This window comes from Myotis yumanensis, unplaced genomic scaffold, assembly GCF_028538775.1.
Source record: "Myotis yumanensis isolate MYYU_CA2020_CCGP unplaced genomic scaffold, mMyoYum1.0.hap1 SCAF_2, whole genome shotgun sequence".
NCBI lineage: Eukaryota > Metazoa > Chordata > Mammalia > Chiroptera > Vespertilionidae > Myotis > Myotis yumanensis.
In genome coordinates this window covers 191400608-191415183 of record NW_027223753.1, presented here as the reverse complement: position 1 = coordinate 191415183, position 14576 = coordinate 191400608, and the positions used below count along the sequence as shown (strand labels likewise).

Sequence of the window (14576 nt, the reverse complement as noted above, 5' to 3'; positions counted from 1 at the left end):
TATAAATTTAAGTTTAGAGAAGTTTCTGTCTTTTTTAATGTTACATATCTAAAAACTTATGGAAATGAGAAAAAAATGTAAATAAATGGTTTGAACCATTCCACTGCAATCTGGTTCTCGATGGACTATAGAGATTTCTTTTAATTCCTCTGCTTTATTTTTTCTGATGATGGATTTGAGGTCTCCAGGTTCTCTCCCTTCATTTTCTCTTAATTCCTTTCCAATCAGTCCTTTATCTCCAGTAAATCTGATTTCCTCAGTGCCACCAATCTTATCTAATAAAAGAGTAATATGCAAATTAATCATCATTCCCTCACTCAGTCACTCCCTCACTCCATCACAAAGATGGAGGCAGAAATGGAGCTGGAGCAAGTAGGAGGCTTGGGTTGCCCCCGGGGCTGGAGGAAGCCAAGCTTCCCGCCTGCCCTGCCGGCCCTGAGCTTTGCTCAAGGCTACAAAGTTTCAATTATAGAAGTTAAATAAATCCCAGATACCTGCTTCCAGCCCGTGGGCATGGCCAGCCTGAAAACAGCCATCAGCCCCTCACCCAGGCTGGTGAGGCACCCCAGCTGGACCCCCACCCTGATCCAGGACACCCTTCAGGGCAAACCAACTGGCCCTGACCTGTGCACCAGGCCTCTATCCTATATAGTAAAAGGGTAATATGCAAATTGACCCTAACAGCAGAACTACTGGGAATGACTGGTCGCTATGACACACTCTGACCATCAGGGGCAGACACTCAATGCAGGAGCTTCCCCCTGATGGTCAATGCACTCCCATAGGGGGAGCTCTGCTCAGCCACAAGCCAGATTGATGGCTGCCAGTACAGCTGTGGTGGTGGGAGCCTCTCCCGCCTCCTCAGCAGCACTAAGGTTGTCCAACTGCAGCTTAGGCCTGCTCCCCACTGCCAAGTAGACATCCCCCGAGGGCTCCCGGGCTGCCAGAGGAATGTCTGACTGCCAGCTTAGGCCCAATCCCCCAGGGAGCAGGCCTAAGCCAGCAGGTGGTCATCCCCCGAGGGGTCCCAGACTGCAATAGGGCATAGGCCGAACTGAGGGACCCCCCCCCCCCCCCCCGTGCATAAATTTTTGTGCACCGGGCCTCTAGTTATATATAGTTTCCTAAATTTAGTCATCTATTTGCATCCTGAATTTATTTGATTTATCAGAAGCAAGTGACAAAGCTCTTTTCCACTTTCTATACTTTTTTTTTCCCACTGGACTTCCAGGACTGAATACTCTCTTGCTTTTCTCCCACTTCACTGGAATTGCTCCTTGGTCTCTGTTGCTTTCTCTTCTTTTTGACTTTTAAAATTTAACAGACCTATACTTACATGACAGGGGAGATAACATAATCAGTAAGATGGTTTTCCCAGGGCTGGACTTATCCATTGCATCCTGATGTGCTGACCCCTGTGATTTCCCTAAATGTGGGAAACTTGACTGCATAATTTGTGGTAGCATAGGACTGTGTCTGTGCTCTCCCCTGGCAAAAAAAAAAAAAAAGAAAGGGAACAGGCCTAAGACATAGTCCTTGGTGATCTCATCCATCCTTGTGGCTGAAACACCAACTGTACACTGACAACTCTAAAATTTATATCTCTAATCCATATTTTTAAATAAATTTCCATTCTTAAATTCTTATACTTACAACATACATTTATCATCATCTTGTTTTCTCTTAGAATTTTTAAAAATATATTTCTATTGATTTCAGAGAGAAAGAGAGAGGTAGAGAGAGAAAGATCAATGATGAAAGAGAATCATTGATCGGCTGCCTCCTGCACGCCCCCTACTGGGGATACAGCCCACAAACAGGGTATTATAATTTTTAAATTTAACATGTCCATGTATAAATTCAGAATCTTCTCACAAGAAATCTTATGTACCTGCAGCCTTCACTATTTGAGTTTATGGAACATTCTCCCTTTTAGGCCATACAATCATGCAAACTTCTACTTTATATTAAGTTCTAAGTACTTTTTTCCATCACTACTTCTACCACTCTAGCCTGAACCACCATCACCTCTCACCTGCATTTACATTCTAGCTTTCTATGATTTCTCCCTAATACCCAAGATAAATAAACCCCCAAAATGCAGCTGCCAAATTGAATCTTTTAAAACATAAATCAGATTACATCACTCTTCTACTTAAAACTCTGCGTGGCTCCTCTTTACATTTAGTATAAAAGCCAAGATATCTATAGTGTCTATCAGTAGGGTAACCACATAATTTATGATGCAAACCATATTAGAGAGTGAAAGAAGGAGTTACAGTAATTATAACAGAACACTAGACACAAAAATAAATTGGTCTGGGCAACTGGAATGTTTTATCATGCTGCTGCTAATGGGCCTCACAATTTGCCCCCAATGCCTTTCTGATCTCCTTGGCCATCACTCTCCTCCTTTGTATTGATTCTGTTCTCATTACATGGGCTTCTTTTCTCTTTTTCAAACATATTATGCAGGAAGGCACACATCTACCTCAGGGACTGTGTTCCTACTCTGTTTTCTATGCCTACAATATTCTTATCTTGAGGATTCACTAGGATTACACCATTTTCTTATATTCTTTGCCCACATCTCGCCTATTCTAAGGAGCCGACCCTGACCATGCTATTTAATATGGAAATGCATCCCTCATCAATACTTGTATAATGCTGTGAAACTTATACTGCATAAACTATGCACATAAAAGTACTTAGTATACAGTAAATCATAAATGCTAGCTATCATCAGTTGCATCATCACTAGATATTCCTTTAGTAAGTCAATAATTTTTTTAAAAAATTATAAAGTATGGCAGATACATTTTTGGATTAATTTACATACTAACCTATTTATTAGCATGCTTAAAATATCTAGAGATGAATTTAGATATGAATGCAAGTCATTTCTTGATTTTGAACAGTAATACTAGGAATGCTGTTAGAATCAGGACAGTCCTAACTCTGACACTTATTTATATATGTGATTTATAAGGCATTTATTCTTTAAAATATGAACAGAATTTTACAGAATATTTTCTTGAGCAATCAAAACTTTTACAAAACATCCTTTAAAAATTTGCATAGCATTTTTATGAAATAAAACAAACAGTAGTTTAAAGTGGATTTTATCAATGGATATTTTTAAAAAATGAATCTAAATATACCCATCAATCTAGTGAAGAACACTTATCATCAAAACATCTTCCTTTTTTATTTGTAATTTCAAATAAATGCCACCACACAATAATAATAAATAATAAAATAAATTAATAATACTAGCAAACTTAGCATCTTCCTCCATTCAAATATTTTATTTTTTTAAATATATTTTATTGATTTTTTACAGAGAGGAAGGGAGAGGGATAGAGAGTTAGAAACATTGATGAGAGAGAAACATCAATCAGCTGCCTCCTGCACACCCCCATTGGGGATGTGCCCGCAACCAAGGTACATGCCCTTGACCGGAACCGAACACGGGACCTTTCAGTCCACAGGCCGACACTCTATCCACTGAGCCAAACCGGTTACGGCCATTCAAATATTTTAAAGAATGGAAATGAGCATTTTATAAAATATGCTCTTAGAATAATAAATGGCATTTATTTTATATATATATATATATATATATATAGTTGTATATTTGTTGTGTACAATGTATATTAAATTTAAATGACAAAAATCTAGTCTGATATATCCATGAGCATGTAATTTATAGGTAGAAGCATAAAGACATAAGATTGAAAGCAACTTTATTAAATATCAATATATTTTATACATATTAAAACTTTTAATCAGTGATTATTTGTGTGTGTGTGTGTGTGTGTGTGTGCGCTCGCGTGCACAAACATCACTGGAGATGAACCAAATGTGTCATTAATTCTTTTAACAACATGGGATCATCTGGGTTCTCATTCCAAACTATTGTGCAAAGTTCTTTCTTTTTAATGACTAAGTGAAGAAGAATACAGTATTTCCATTTTGTTCTTATAGATATATTGTTTAGAGATCAGTTCCTTATAAAAAATATTTTTATTGATTTCAGAGAGGAAGGGAGAGGGAGGGAGAATCCTTGATTGGCTCCCTCCTGCATGCCCACACTGGAGATCAAGCCTGTAACCCAGGCATGTGCCCTGACCTAGAATCGAACTATGACCTCCTGGTTCATAGGTCAACACTCAACCACTGAGCCACACCAGCCAGGCAGAGAGGTCATTTCTTAGGTAGGAAAATTCATTTAATATATCATCTGAAGACACAGAGTGGTATTTGATTAATACAAAAAAGTCCCCTACAATTTTAGAGTGTAAGAGTGCTGCCACCTTGATCTTTGCATTCATCTTCTAATTGAATTTGTTTTATAACAGTAGAATGTCAAATTTCTTCTCTTTTCATTATGGTTCAAAAATAAAAACTTCTAATTCTCAACTGTATCAATTAACCTGAAAGCAGACTACAAAGATGCTTTTTCCAGGCTTTTAAAATGCCTTCTTAAAAGATGATGCAATAGTTTGGACAGTACAATAAGAAAAGGAAAGAATGACAATTTATTCCACATTGCATCATTCTTCTACGTGATTTTGTCATTCTTTTGTTTTCTTAGTTCTTGTTCTTTTTTAGCCTAGGTGGAAATAATCAATGTGTAATCATGAGTAAGGATGAAACAATTCTTAGGATGATAAAATATAAAAAAATCCAAAATAGAAAATAAAATCACTGTAATTCTATAATTTATTTTAGGTTCAAAATAGAATTTAATGGACTCAAATGAAAGTTGCAAGATAAACTGACTTATAGTCTATCTAAAATAGGTAAATTACCTTTTTGTTTTTGGGTAGGACTCTAAAAATACACATAAGTCATAAAATATGATTCCTTAAAAACAGAACTGCCTAAAAAAACTCAAAAACAAAAATCAGTCCAATGATCCTAATACTATACCAAACTGAATCAACTTGGTATATTATTTATGATCAATAAAAATTAATCTTATTATCCCTTTCTGGTAAGTGATTCCTTATTTTATTGAACACTGAAGAAAGAAAGTTTGGGGTATACGAAAATAATAGAAAGAAGAAAGCAAAATAAGAAAGATTTGTATATTTATATTTAAAGAGTATAAATAGTAAATGAGTAAATAATTTTATATGTGCATACATATATCCACATATGTATACATATATTATATATGAATTTTATATACATGTAAATATATGTAAGATATATACATATATAAACATATATGGATACTATTTCCGCTTTGAGGATTGATGACAAAAAATCCACATTTCACACATGCCATTTAATATATTAGGGTGGCCCAGTCATTGTGGCTCAGTGATTGAGTGTTGACACATGAACCAGGAGGTCAAGGTTCTATTCCTGATCAGGGCAGAAGACCAGGTTGCTATCTCGATCCCCAGTGGGGGGTATGTAGGAGGCAACTGATCAATGATTCTCTCTCATCTTGATGTTTCTATCTATTTTTCCCTTTGCCTTCCTCTCTGAAATCAATAAAAACATATTTTAAAAAAGATATTAGGGTAGTTTGCCTATAATATCTGCTACTTAAACAGAATTTCTTTGAGATTGTCAGAGATTAAAAAATAATCATGAGTAGGATCTGTTATTTGGGAAGAAGATAGTACATTAGGTTGAAACTATTAATTTTGAAATGCATTAATTTTTGACAATTGAAGCTAACTTTACTGATATAAAATGGTGTAGTACAAGAGAAATCACTGCCAGAGCATGAGCTAAAATCTGAAAACATAAATTGTAGCTATTACATTTTATGTAGACATTTCTGACCCTAGTAACTTTTGTCTGTAACTTTTGATATGGCTATAAGCTATCCTCCAGAAATTAATTTCTGATAAGTCTAATTAATACTCAGCCATATTAGCAAAGAAAGAAGAAACAGGAATGATTTTCATTAACACATTTATTTCACTTTAGATTGGCATTGCAGTTTGCATCATGTGACTGCAAATGAGTTCTTAAATGGCCAAGGTGTTCTTTTAAGGGCATTTCAAGCATGTCTGAAATGTTTCCTTCATTTCACTGAATAAGCCTTGCAGGTGATTATATGATATAGCACTGGAAAATTTATTTTCTCTCATTCCCAATAGTGCTTTTTGCAGTAACATCTAAATTAAACAGTGATAAAGTTGACATAAGGAGGAAAATAAAATCACCAAATATTATAAAGATAAAAATGTAACATTTAAAAAATTCTTTGAAGTTGAAATTCAATTTTGATATATTTATTTTACAAGGAATCAAGAATCACAAATATGTTTTAATCACAAACAGCACCTGTGTTAATTCACACATATTCTATACTGAATAGGACAATTTATTTAATAAATTAGACATGTAAACTTATGTCCAACATACATATATCAAGTGTGTTAATAATGAAACTGAGTATATTTTTATTTCTGAGTATATGTGTGTGTATATGTGTATGTATGTGTGAATAAACTGACAAAATCTTTGAGAGAAGCAATTTCAAATCTTATTTAGTAGGTCCCTCATATTCTTTTTAATTTGGTCATTTGGAAATATATATATGTATATATATATATATATATACATATATATATATATATACATATATATATCCTCAAATCCTCTATGATGCCTGATATTTGTTTTAGTTGACCCAATGGCAATTTAGACACCTTAATTGAGTTTAAAAAAGAGAGCTACCATAGGAATATAGGGTTTAACTTTGATTTACTCATAAATCGATCATTAATTCAGTCAATTGGTTGATATCTTTTGACAACTATATGTCAAACACAATGTTGACAAAATTCCAGGAGAGACACATAAATGCTGTAATTTGCCACCTAAACTAGACTTTGATAAGATATCACATTAACTAGTATGTATTGTCCCTCAAATGGAAAGTTGTTTTTAATCTTTCATAAAATGATATATCTAGAAAATAGATTTCTTTTTAAACTGCTTCTTTTTATTTTTATCCATGAAGATATTTGGAAAAAAAATTATTTAATTATCTTTTAGTATTCTCCAAGCTTGTTGGACCATCATCCCTGCAATTTAAAAGGGGATTTGCAATAACAATTGTTGCAATTAATTGAATGTTTGCTTTAGGATAGACATCAATTTATCTGCCAATAATTTAATCCTCAATTGCAGTTTTATAAAATAGATACTTTCCCTCTTTTGGATGAGGAAATAAGGCACGGAAAGATTGTCTTACCTAAAATCACAGAAACACAGAGATTAAGTTAATACATTCAGAATTCTAGACAAGCCTTTTGAATCTACAGGCCTCTTTCTTAAACACTGTGCCTTACTGTCTTCCACCTGTGAGGTATAGGAACACACACTCTGACATGGACAGTTTATTAGCTATATTATACATTCTTAATAAACATAATAAGAAACTAATAACATATCTGTCTATCTACAGAGAGCTAATTAGGTTGAAAGGTATGTGAAAGTTCTAATACTACTTTCCTGTGCCACATGCTCCTCTTGGACACTCCCTAAATGCATTCGCTGCATGCTTCCTGGAAGCAGTGCTGAGCAGAGTTTTAGCTATAAGATATTTGTCAGTGATCAACACCTGTGAAAGAAAGCAGGGAGCAAGTCCAGGCAGAGGAAGAATATTGGCTGTGATAAAGTTCTGAGAACTTCTTTGCAAAAGGGCCTTCATTATTTCCCCACATCAGGTTGAAATAACTGGGCTTTATTTCCTCTCCAGCTTCAGTTGTGTCCTTAGCTCATTGATCTGATGTTCTATTAGACAGGAACCTTCTGGATGGGGTTCTATATGATAGGACCAGTGTATTCTATTGTCACTGGTCCATTTCTGCAACTCCCTTGCTGTTCAGTGGTTGCCCTGGTACACCATGATTGCTTTTCGTGAGATCTAGTGCTGTCAGGTGCTTATTGAATCTCTGTGGGCAGACAAAGCAAATCCATAGCCATAATAAGTTTATGGGCCTGTGAGAATGAACTATTGACTCTAACAGACTGGAATAATCCCAATGTAGTAAATTTGCCAACAAATAGACAGTTTATGTCCTTGAGGAATGGTACTATGTCATGGATCTCAGAGTGGTGTCTGTTTTTGGTAAGTTGGGCATTCAGCAGTGACAGAAGTTAGATAAGTTTGATAAATCTAAGTCATATGTGGGTCCATGCATCACCACTCTCTCTGGCACCACCGCTGTCATTCTAACTTTTACACCCAGTATGATAATTGTGACCCTCTAGCTCTGAACTCAATCTTACGACCTGCTTTTAATTTGCAGGGCTCAATCATATTCAGTCAGTCAAGTTTTATGGCAGTTTCTCCTATTGTCAGTACTGGTCATGAAGAAGAAACACCAGTGATCCAATGATACTGGTGTCTCTTTGAGCAGAATTTTCCTTAAATCCTTAGTAAATGGCGTGTCTTTCAGCTTTCCCATTTAATTGTCATAGGATGAACTTAATAAAAAATTTGAGATGGATTTTAGGGTGTGTATTAATTTTGCTAGGGTTGCCATAAGAAGTACCACAGACTGGGTAGTTTAGACAATAGAAATTATCTCACCTAGAGGTGAAAAATCCAAGATCATGGTGTCAACAATTGATTTCTTCTTGTTTACCATCTTCCTCCATGTCTTCACATGGTCTTTTCTCTGTGCATGTCTGTGTCCTAATCTCATTTTATAAATTATGCTGGTTTAGAGCCTACCCAATGACCTCAATTATTCTTAATTATCATTTTAAAGATCCCATCTCCAAATATAATCACATTTGCTTTAGGAATTCAAAATATGAATTTTTCAGAGATACACTATATCCTACCCATAACAGGGTATGACATATTCGTTAGAAAGCAACATCTTCATAAAGAAAGGGGCAGCAGACTTAGGCAAAGTAGACCTTCTTGTAAGTTCAGCAAAGACACAGACAACTCAGTAAGAAGCTCTAGAGCTAGTAATTTCTATCCCAAATTTCCAGATGGATAAACCTGGAAGATATGACTTCAGAATAGGTATATCTCTGCGGCTGAGGATAACTCTAAAGAAGCTAACAGCCAGTGGCTGTCTGCTATTCACATTCCCTGCATCTGGGCATCATTTTGTTTCTTGATATTAGATCTCAGTGGCACATCTCTGTGTCTACCACACTCCACTTTGAAGATGCTAATTATATTTAAGTAAATAAATATTCCCTGACTGCTTAATATGTTTAAAGTATTGCTCTAAGCTCTGTAGGAGAATAAAATGACGGTTTTGTCATTGTAGGTGACTGGATTTTATCCTATATCTCTAAGCATTATATAAGCTAACATGATAAAATGTATTAATTAGCACAAGAAAAGTGTAAGTAAAATTTGAAAGACTGGAACAGAGGAAAAGAATAATTATATTCCAGTGTGGAAATTCACGGAAACAATGATTTGTGAGATGGGTTTTATATAGCTAGGGATGTTTAATATTTTGTATTTTAAAATAAATGTTGAAATAGTTCAAACATAGAAAAGTAAAAAACAGTATAATAGGCATTCATGTACCCATGATCCAGATTTAACCATGGCAACCATTAATGTGCCTGTGGTGTATGTGTGTGTGTGTGTGTGTGTGTGTGTGTGTGCATCTAGCACTCTAATTCTCAACTCAGTATATTGGGTGTAATATCTGTCTCTGCTTTCCATCATTTCAGGAATCCTTCACTACATTTCTCTAACTTACACCAGCATTACATTTTATTTCTAACAGGGAAATTACACTATACTAGAGGTCCGGTGCATGAAATCCATGCACAGGGGAGGGTGAGCCCTCAGCTCAGTCTGCAACCTCTCACAATCCGGAACCCCTCAGATAGGGTCCCTAGGCCTGGCCAGTGATCAGGGTCTATTGAGGCTTTCCTTCCCCCGGCTGCCAGCAGCTGGCCCCGCCCCTGCTACTGCCATTGCTTGCCATCTATGCAGCACTGCCCCCCTCCCATGCCTCAGGTTGCCTCCCTCTGTGGGTGACAGGCATGGGGTGTGATCCCTTGGCTGGCCTGGCCCTTTCTCTGCAGGTGATCGCTGACTGGCCCTGCACACCCACCATAGCATCTCTGGCTAGTGGCCTGGGCCTCCCTCTGTGGGGCAATCGATTGCGGGATCCCCAGATCAATCACCCCACAGAGGGAGGCCCGGTCCACCCACCACAGTACCAACAGTTGGGCTTCCTTCTGTGGCCAATGGTCGGGTGACTTGGAACTCCCTCTTTGGGGTGATCATGGAGCCCCCTCCCCCTGATTGATTGCCCTGCAGGCCAGTGGCCTGAGCCTCCCTCTTTGGGGCAACCAATCACAGAGCCCTCCTATTGGTCTCCTTGCCTTGGCTGGCCTGGCACAAGTGCGTGCCACAGCATAGTTGTCTGGAAAGTTGTTTTGCTATTCGGTCGTTTGGTCAATTTGCATATTATGATTTTATTATTATAGATGTTCCATGATGAAAGCTTATGTAATAATATAATCTGGAGAATATTATATACTGAAAAATATACACAGAGAGAATAAGTTGAAAGCTGCCAAGCCATTGAAGAATTTCTAAGCCAAAATCAGGAAAAGGGGGAAAGCCTAGAGAAATGAAATCTAATTAGCAATGTTTTGTTGCCTATTGGGGCTTTTTCTCACTCCAAATATTGAATAATGTGTATAATACAGTCATTGGTTTGGTGGAATAAAAATCAGAGTTTAGGTCACCACAAGATAGAGGTGACCTTGTAAATATCCAAGGATTTGGACAGAAGTCTCAAATCCAAATGCCCAGTAGTAAGGATGAAGTGGAAATAGATAAAGCCTTACAAGGATAAAAAATGAATAGTGTCAAGGATGTGTATACAAATATGCTTAGGAATCAAAAGAAGATTGCTCAGTGGTGGAGGGAGGGAAGGGAAAATATTAAATGTGAGGCAAGGATATATCAACTTTAAAGGAGATCAGAAGATTTCTCAAGTGCAGTAATAGAATCCAGAAAGCATTAGAAGGATGTTTTCAAACATTTCAAAGGAAAATACTGTCAAACTAGACTTAAATACTAATTAAAAGAAGTCCTGTAAAAATAAAGGTAAAACAAAATTCATTGAGAAAAACAAAAGTGAAGAGGAGAATTAATCACCAGGAGAAGATATATACTAGAAAAAAACTTTTTTTTTTTCCTTTTTACTGAAGGTATATGCCAATATGTTGGAAAATTTTTGTGAGTGTACTTTTCTAGGACAAAACAATGTCCAATGTTGAACACACAAGATCTAAAATCCTGAGTACAACAGGACAATTAAATAAACTAAAAATAAATTAGTAAAAAGACACCAAGAAATATAAATCAAGATGATAGAGTATGTAAAATAATGAATATATAAAATACACAATAAATAACATTATAAGGGGAAAAATAGACAAAGCTGAGCAGATTTGCAGACATTGACAGAACAGTAGGTCAAAATGTAAGTGCCATTTATAGGTACACCAAAGACAAATTCAATAATTACAAGAAGTAGGAGGGGACTTAGAGAACTTTTTTCAGACTTATAAATAGTATGAAGAACTCTGATGAGCTAGACTACATTTCTGGTATGAGAGTTCTACAGATATCAGAAATTTAAATTTGATTTTTTGAATTTAAACTTGAAATGTGCAATGGACATGATCTAATTTTATATTAATGACCTTGAATACAGGGCCAAGTATTCTTCCAGATTGAATTACAAAAGAAAAAAATGGTACATATATAAAAAAAAATTGAATGGTGTTTGGAACAACTAAGAGAAAAGTTTGGGCTATATTTGGCAACTGTGCATCCAATGGGAGTTTCAAGAGATTTTTGGAGGAAAAAAATATATTAAAAAAGGATTAAGATGATTTTTCTCCTAGATAAAATAACCACAATGATCTTAAAATTCAAAGGAGCTTCCAAAAATACATAACATTTAGACTAAAAATATTTATACCCTTAAAAACACAACATATTAGGAATTAAGGCCATCAAGTGCAGAGATAAATTTAAAAAGAATAAACTGAATAAAATGAGACACACTCTCAGACATATACTCACACACACAGGCACACACACATGTACACACTAACTGCAGAAGAAAATAAATGTACTGATATATGAGTTTGTCTACTCAGCCCTACGTACTGATAGCCTTCAAAGTTCTAAGGAAGCATGAATTGCTTCCTTAAATTTCTAAAACTACCAAATTAGCACTCTAGTGGGATTAGTAATAAATATGCTAATATGTGAAATAGTTTAAATGACAATAGATACCTTTATTTTATTAATAAGTCATTTGATATGTTATAGTAAAATAAACATTAAATAACATAAGAGGACTATGGGTTGTGTGGGGAAACCATGGAAGAAAAATAAACTGGTTTAAATTATAGGAATGGACTGACATACCTTGATGTGAGGTTGGGGGATGAGAAGAGTTAAACCAAAGCACTTATATACTTACTAGAGGTCTGGTGCACGAATTCATGCATGGGTGGGGTCTGGCTGCCCCGCCCTAATCGGGGGCTGATCTGGCCAAGCAGGCCAGAAGGAGGGGTGGTGAGCAGTTGGCCAGCTGGCCCCACCCTCAATCAGGTTGAGGGTCCTGATTGGAGGTGGGGCAAGCTCAGGGGGAGGGGCTGCAGGTGGTTGGCCAGCAGGCCCCGTCTCCAGTTGAGGGCAGGGCTAGTTGGGAGGGGGCATGGGAAGTTGGCCAGCCAGCCCTGCCCCCTGGTTGAACTCTAGTTCAAACTCCCAGTTGAGGGGACAATTTGCATATTAGCCTTTTATTATATAGGACTGGAGACCCAATGCACAAAAATTTGTGCACTTGGTGGGGGGGGTCCCTCAGCCCTGCCTGTGCCCTCTCACAGTCTAGGACCCCTCGGGGGATGTCCACCTGCTGACTTAGGCCTGCTCCCCGAGGGATTGGGCCTGAGATGGCAATCAAACATCCCTCTGGCAACCCAGCAGCCCTTGGCGGGTGTCCGCTTGCCAGTGGGGAGCAGGCCTAAGCTGCAGTCAGACATCCTTAGTGCTACTGAGGAGGCAGGAGAGGCTCCCACCACCACAGCTGTACTGGCAGCCATCAGCCTGGCTTGTGGCTGAGCAAAGCTCCCCCATGTGGAAGCGACTTACCACCAGAGGGCAGCTCCTGCATTGAGCGTCTGCCCCCTGGTGGTCAGTGTGTGTCATAGTGACCAGTCATTCCCAGTCGTTCTGCTGTTAGGGTCAGTTTGCATATTACCCTTTTGCTATATAGGATAGAGGCCTGGTGCATGGGTGGGGGCTGGCTGGTTTGCCCTGAAGGGTGTTCCGGATCAGGGTGGGGGTCCCACTTGGGTGCCTGGCCAGCCTGGGTGAGGGGCTGATGGCTGTTTGCAGCTAGTCATACCCTCTTCAGGGTGGGGTTCCCCACTGGGGTGCCTAGCCAGCCTCAGTGAGAGGCTGAGGGCCATTTTCAGGCTGGCCGGTGACTGAAGCTCCCAGCCTCTCCTTTTTTTTCTTTTTTTTCTTTTTTATTCTGGTATTTATTTACCTTCTATAATTGAAACTTCGTTGCTGTCACTGAAGCTGAGAGCTGGCTCCAGCTCTGAGGCCACTGCCTGCTGAAAGCAGGTATCTGGGGTTTGTTTAGCTTCTATAATTGAAACTTTGTTGCTTTTGGAGCTTAGAGCCGGGCCACAGCAGGTGGGGAAATTTGGCTTCCTCCATCACTGGAGCAAGCAAGCCTCCTGCTTGCTTCAGCTGTGTGGCTGCCAGCCACCATCTTGGTTGGCGGTTAATTTGCATATCACACTGATTAGTCAATGGGAAGTGTAGGGAAGTTATGGTCAATTACCCTTTTTGTCTTTTATTAGATAGGATATGCATAGCCCATGGACACAAGCAACAGGGTGGTGAAGACCTAGAGGGGTGAGTAAGGGAAGGGAGGATGTGGGTATAGGGGGTTAAATAGGAGACACCTGCAATACTATCAACAATAAAAATATACCTTAAAAAGAAAATATAGTTACATCAAGGACTTCCACTTCTGAGAATAACAGACTAACTGTAGCAAAAACCACTATAAAACTTGACTAAGACATAAAAATAAATGTTACAGAATTGAAAGTACTCTTAGGACAACCCCAATCTTCCTGCCGGCTCTCTGTTCTTGCTTCAGCTACTCATTGTACCAGCCCCAGCTTACAGTTGTTGAAGGGGTGGTGAGGGACATAGAAGTCTTGCAAATATTGGCAATATATTCACTTAGAAAGCCTTGGGTTTATTATGAGTATGTTGGTGGTGAGAGTATGTACTGATTTATATTTGTATAATTCTAAAATTTGGTTATAAATAATGTTAATGCATTGAACCATGAAACTATCTTATGATAGAAATGAATGTGGAATCTCTTTTTACTGGTGCATTAGTCTTGGTGATATTTTTTTTTTTTCACTTTAGGTTTTTCTGAGAGTAGCTGAAGGTATTGTTTTAAAATAATGAGGTTCTAGACTTTTTGAGCTGTACAGTTGGACAAATTCCAAACTGCATGTGATGATAATTTAGCTTTCTAGTT

General features: G+C 37.7%; 1 non-coding gene across 1 annotated transcript; it reads left to right on the top strand.

Moving 5' to 3' along the window:
* The first annotated feature begins 1328 nt into the window (after positions 1 to 1328).
* LOC139004607 (U1 spliceosomal RNA) lies at positions 1329 to 1491 on the top strand. Its single transcript, XR_011470471.1, has one exon. It is a non-coding gene; the product is annotated as a U1 spliceosomal RNA (small nuclear RNA).
* Positions 1492 to 14576: the final 13085 nt, after the last annotated feature.